The 6,576-nt window shown below is 36.2% G+C and overlaps 1 protein-coding gene across 2 annotated transcripts in view; it reads left to right on the top strand.

Moving 5' to 3' along the window:
* Positions 1-130: 130 nt before the first annotated feature.
* ST8SIA6 (ST8 alpha-N-acetyl-neuraminide alpha-2,8-sialyltransferase 6) overlaps positions 131-6,576 on the top strand; it is a 279,596-nt gene continuing 273,150 nt past the window's right edge. For both annotated transcript variants that reach the window (XM_082452890.1, XM_082452888.1), the window contains exon 1: positions 131-6,573. The gene's annotated coding sequence lies outside the window, so the exon portion shown is untranslated. The remainder of the gene's footprint in view (positions 6,574-6,576) is intronic.

Here is a 6,576-nt window from a genome sequence, read left to right as displayed (position 1 = left end):
TATTGCAGATTGTGTTATTTCTTAAACTATAACTTGGGACACGTGGTATTTGCCAATATTTGTCTTCAGATTGTGCCAGGTCCGTTTTCTCCAAGAACTATGCAAGTATTTATTATCAACTCCTGGGTAGGTGATGATCATAAAAAAAATAATTGGGTGTATTACCTGGAAAAAAAACACTTTTGTTAGTTTTTAAACTAAAAATAAGTTTTACTAAATTTTTTTTGCAACATATGTTCAAAGCTTTTGAAATCAATATTTAGAAATTAGTTTAATGATTTAACATTATGATGCCTGCCAGTGATATTTACGTGATATTTATAAATGAAACTAAATACAGAATTATAATAACTGTTAATAATGTATTAGCATTTCTTGAACCCAAGGTCTATTTCTCTCAAGCTATAAGGTAGCATTTTTTTTTAAAGTTATTTCTGTACATATTTTTTTTTTATAAATTTATTTATTTATTTATTTTTAGCTGTGTTGGGTCTTCGTTTCTGTGCGAGGTCTTTCTCTAGTTGCGGCGAGCGGGGACCACTCTTCATCGCGGTGCGCGGGCCTCTCACTATCGCGGCCTTTCTTGTTGCGGAGCACAGGCTCCAGACGCGCAGGCTCAGTAGTTGTGGCTCACGGGCCCAGTTGCTCCGCGGCATGTGGGATCTTCCCAGACCAGGGCTCGAACCCATTTCCCCTGCATTGGCAGGCAGACTCTCAAGCACTGCGCCACCAGGGAAGCCCCAGCATTTTTGATGAATAACAATTTTTGGAAACATAGACATAGTTTGCTATGGTAAATCTTTTGATATAGATAAAGTAGTCATATAAAAAGCCCAAAATATTCAAGTAGGTGTCACAGTTGGAAAATATTCTTTGGAAATATGTTTAGGCCACTGAAATTATACTCCTAAGCAAGTTTATTTTTATTTGAATTAACTACTCAAGGTCAAGCTTTTCAATTGTAAGGATTTTAAGGGATTAGAAAGAATATAAGTATATACTTGGCCTCACTTGTAGAAAAACATAATAACATTGAATCTGATGGTAACACTGTGTCTGTTACATTCAGAACTCTGGCTGAAAAAGGCTGCTCTATAACGTGGAATCATCTAATAAAAAATCATCTTGTGACAATCCCTTTGTGGTACTTAGGTATCAAAAAGTTTTAGGGTATGATCTGAAATAGACTCATTTTATTCTGAATTCCATTGAATAGCAAAAATCTTATGGTAAAGCTTCTGTCCACGTGTTGAATAGAAAGATACACTGAAGATAATCTAATAATGCTTTAGTTCTAAAAATTGTTTAATTCTTAAAAATGTCCTTAAAAATTTTCCCCCTTATATTAAGGTATGCTGCTTTCCTGGCCTGTTTTAGAGACACTATTAAATGTGTGACTTTAAAAGAAAAGGAACTTTTGGCCTGCTATAGATATGTAGGTGTAATTTTGGTTTTAATTGTTCTGTATTCTTTGCATTTACAATCAGCATGTAACTTTACACTTTTCGGAACTGCTTGTTTTGTGTTACTACCTCCTTTTCAAATGATTTCATGTGGAGATTTGTAATGCAGAATAGTTTTGCAAACTTACATTTTAGATAACTTGATTTTTAAAAAGGTGCTATTTCTCTTATTACATTACATTTTAATATTTCCTTTGCAGGATTAGGTTACTGATTCTCAAAAACGCTGATGTTCATTCTGCGCTTACATGGCTTTGATCGTTTTCGTCTTGAATTTTTTTTTTTTTAAACGAGCTTTAAGGCTTTTTTTTTTTTTCTTTATAAATTTATTTATTTATTTATTTATTTTTTGCTGTGTTGGGTCTTCATTTCTGTGCGAGGGCTTTCTCTAGTTGCGGCAAGTGGGGGCCACTCTTCATCGCGGTGCGCGGGCCTCTCACTATCGCAGCCTCTCTTGTTGCGGAGCACAGGCTCCAGACGCGCAGTCTCAGTAGTTGTGGCTCACGGGCCTAGTTGCTCCGCGGCATGTGGGATCTTCCCAGACCAGGGCTCGAACCCGTGTCCCCAGCATTGGCAGGCAGATTCTCAACCACTGCGCCACTGGGGAAGCCCCGTTTTGAATTTTTATATGGAAGAAATTTTCAGGGACTTTTTCCTTTTGGTAACATAGTATAAGAAGCTCACATATTTATCTTGTTAGATGCCTGTCTTATGAAAAATATTTTCAATCCTTTTCCTAAAATTTGCACTAATTCAACTTGTACTCCCTACCAGCAGCTGTAATACTCTTTTTTTCCCTTAAATGGAGGAATATCTTAAAGTAGGAATTGTGATCAACTTTAATAAAAATGAAATACATCGAACTATTCAGGGACTATATTAATATACTCAGTGCATGCCTAAACTTTAGATTTAGTTTATCTTCAGGATCTTTTATTTCAACTAATTCTAAGTCGTCTTTTGTGTAGAAAATAAAGTACTTAAATGGTAGGTTGATTTTAAAAAGAGAGTATTTGAAAGTCCTTTGCACTTGTCTCCTGTGACAACATTTTCTTTTGAAAATCTCCCAAAAACGTTCCTTTGAGTAGGCAAGTCAGGCTTGAATCAAATAGACCTTGAGGGCTTCCCTGGTGGTGCAGTGGTTAAGAATCCGCCTGCCAATGCAGGGGACACAGGCTTGAGCCCTGGTCCGGGAAGATCCCACATGCCGCGGAGCAGCTAAGCCCGTGCACCACAACTACTGAGCCTGAGCTCTAGAGCCTGCGAGCCACAACTACTGAAGCCCACACGCCTAGAGCCTGTGCTCCACAACAAGAGAAGCCACCGCAGTGAGAAGCCCACGCATCGCAGCAAAGAGTAGCCCCCGTTTGACGCAACTAGAGAAAGCCTGCACGCAGGAACGAAGACCCAATACTCTGTAATGGCCTATATGGGAAAAGAATCTAAAAAAGTGGATATATGTGTATGTATAACTGCATCACTTTTCTGTACACCTGAAACTAACACAACACTGTAAATCAACTATACTCCAATAGAAAAATAAAAATACATTTTATTTTTTGATTTAGGATAGTGTCTTACCCCTATATTTTTAAATGCAGTTGTTCTTAAATCCACTTAACACTTTGTGGGTTTTACTTTTTAGGATAAAGACTGTAGAAAAATGGGTTTCAGATCACAGCTTTTGTAAGAGTGATCCTAGGACCCCAGAGTCCCTCCCTTGCAGGCTTTGCATCAGTGGCTGTAGGGCTGAGGAATCTACATTTCTAGCAAGGTGCTGGGTAGCTTGATGCAGGCAGTTGAGAGTTTCCACCACCCCTTTAAGAAACACTGCCACAGAGAAATATCGGGGCGGAGGGAGGTGACTTCTTACAAATGCCGTATTCCGTGTACTTAATATAACAGAAAAAATCAGCATTCCATGTTGTTCTATTGTCTCTAACCAAAATGAACACCATAGCTTTAAGTTTATACAAATGAAAAACTCGATATTTGCATAGGGTGAAGTAGTAAGACATTTTGTATGTGCTCTTTAAAGCATATGTTATTTTATAGCCGTGTAATTGATCTGTCCATTCACTTAAGTAGTGTAGGGCAATAAGACAGAGAAAGTGGTAAAATCCAGAATAATAATCAGGTTTTTTTCTTGTACTGAATTTAATGATATGAAATAAATGGACATCATAGTTTTAGTAGTTAAAAACTATGCTAAATGATTTTAGTTCAGTGGTATTGTTCATTGAACAGAACTTCTAGTCTTTTTTGGTCAATAACCTAAACACATACACACACACACACACACACACACACGCCTCTTAGGAATATATTCAAGATTGTGAAAAACGTATGTGTTCCTGTTTTTGAGAAATATGCACAACAGAAAGTAATTATAATTTGCCTGAGTGATTTATGACTTAATCATCAGTTGACTAAAATAGACTTGTGGCTAGGTGAGTTTGTTCAGAAGCTAGTTTTATTGAGTATACTCTAACTGAACTTCATTAAAACCTTTACAACAGAAATTAATCTTAAGAACTGAGGAAATGGAAAGATTAATTTACATTAAATGTACTCAAGAAGAAAAAAATGACTTAGTTTTCAGCTGGGAGAATGTTGATATATGAGCATCAATTTTTTTTTTCAAAGCTACAACTTTGTGACTTGTATGCATAAGCATTTGCTCTAAGATTAGGTATTACTTTTTTGTTTCAGTTCCAAAATCAACATATATGGGATAATTTATATAGAAACTGATTTTGTAGCATTAAAAATGTATCACATTTTAGGGGCTTCCCTAGTGGCGCAGTGGTTAAGAATCCACCTGCCAATGCAGGGAACATGGGTTCGAGCCCTGGTCCAGGAAGATCCCACATGCCGCGGAGCAACTAAGCCCGTGCACCACAACTACTGAGCCTGCGCTCTAGAGCCCACGAGCCACAACTACTGAGCCTGTGTGCCTAGAGCCCGTGCTCCGCAATAAGAGAAGCCACCGCGATGAGAAGCCCACGCACCGCAACGAGGAGTAGCCCCCGCTCTCCGCAACTAGAGAAAGCCCTCGCACAGCAACAAAGACCCAATACAGCCAAAAATAAAAATAAATAAAATTTTTAAAAATGTATCACATTTTAAAAATGGAAATTAAAATTTCAGAAAGTTCAAAATTTGAGGATAATTTTTTTGCAGAAGAGTTGATACTATTTGTACTAGGTAGTATGAACTAACAGTGTGATAGGTAGCAAAAGTTAGGTATGAGCATAGCTAGCGAAAAAGGCCTTTAAAAACAGGTTTTTAAAATGTTGGTTATTTCACAGGCTGTACATGTTCATAGTTATGAAGCATTTTGAGCTCTGAAAAATTCCTAATTATTATTATGCTTATGGAATTATCTGCTTTATGTAAATGCATTCAGATAGTTTTTGAAGAAGTGTTTAAAAATATTTTAGATGCATATGTACCTTGTGAACACTTGAGTTTGCTTATTTTATTTTTTTTTATTAAAAATATTTTAAATTAATTTTTTAATGAAGTATAGTTGATTTACAATGTTGTGTTTCAGGTGTATAGCACAGTGATTCAGATATATATATCTTTGTCAGATTCTTTTCCCTTATAGGTTATTACAAAGTATTGAGTATAGTTCCCTGTGCTATACAGTAGGTCCTTGTTGGTTATCTATTTTATATACAGTAGCGGAGTTTGCTTATTTTAAAATACGTGTTTCGTTCAGTAAACATTAAAAGAAGAAAAGAAATCATTGCCACGTTTATTTTAAACTTTTATGAAATTAAGGCTGAGTTGTTTTAGTACTAATTCTAGTCTTGTAGTGAATGAAATGGATTTATTTAAAACTATAAATATTTCTTTAGGGGTAAAATGTACATGGATTTATTTCTTGACCAATATTAACAAAATAAAATTATAAACAATACTGTAGGTTATTTTTACTAGATTCTGATGACAGGTATTTTTAAATTCATCAGCCACATTCAGTGAAAGAATGGTGACACTTGTAATGGTTAAGAACTGGGACCTGGGAGTGAGACCTGTGCTAGATTTGGGGGAAGTACTTAATTTTCTTAAGCTTCTGAGTCCTCATCCATAAAATGGGGTAAGAAATTGTCTGAGTTGCAAATGAGATAACATCTATAACCATGTAGCACAGAGCTTGGCAAATAGAAGTAATCAATTAATGACAATCTGCTTTTAATGGTTTTGTAACAACTATATTGTGCCAGGTGAAATTTCTGAAGTCATATGAAACCCATTTATTTCTGGGGTAGAATTTAATATCACTTCCAGAGAATTGTTTTGGTGGAATTTTCTTTTCCTATACTTTTTCTATTTTTATCGATTTGAACGGTGGCTTCGATTTAGCTATTTTTCTTATCTTGAATTAGAAGGAGAAAAGTATAATTTCATTTAGTAGGGGAACAGTGGAAAGGAGCTACCTAGGCGTTGGTCTCTTTTAGGATATAAGTGGTATCCTGAGGGACAAGCCTTTTGATAGTGAATATTTCAAATAAGGTAGAAGCTGTAGTGAGATATTTTCCAGCCAGCCTGGCCCCCTGGCAGTGCTCACAAGAGTTGGGTGCGGGCTTTGATTCACTGACAGGAGTCCCTGGGCTGAAAGGACTATCTTTACAACAGAAGATCTTTATAGAGAATTCTATTATGTCAGCGTATTATTAATAACTTGTATGGTACTAATAGAATATAAAAGTGTTAGAGGTTTCTCAAATGAAGAGTTCCTTGATCAGAATGGGATGAAATAATTTTGTTCCGAAACGCCGCATTAATCTGCCATTGTTAGCAATAAGATGATTTTCCAAAAACCTTAACCCCATCATAAGTCCCCATTTAAAAAAATTAGATATAAATCTCTGACATTCTCAATGGTGTGCAAAATCTAGATTATAAATCATCTTCTCTCGTGTCTAATCTGAAAAGCTAGATGACCACGTTGGTCAGAGTTGACTGAAGGCATATGGTCCAGCTGTTATGGTTTCAGATGAGTTAAGTTCACTGGTTTTGGAGGGAACATTGCAGCTTCTACTGGCTGTTCAGAAAGGTCAAAATTCGAACAATACAGAATGACCTAGAGTAAAAAAGTGTA

Source organism: Balaenoptera physalus, assembly GCF_965194825.1.
Source record: "Balaenoptera physalus genome assembly, chromosome: 2".
Taxonomy (NCBI): Eukaryota; Metazoa; Chordata; class Mammalia; order Artiodactyla; family Balaenopteridae; genus Balaenoptera; species Balaenoptera physalus.
The sequence above is the reverse complement of the archived record's forward strand: the minus strand, read 5'-3'. Positions and strand labels throughout refer to the sequence as shown.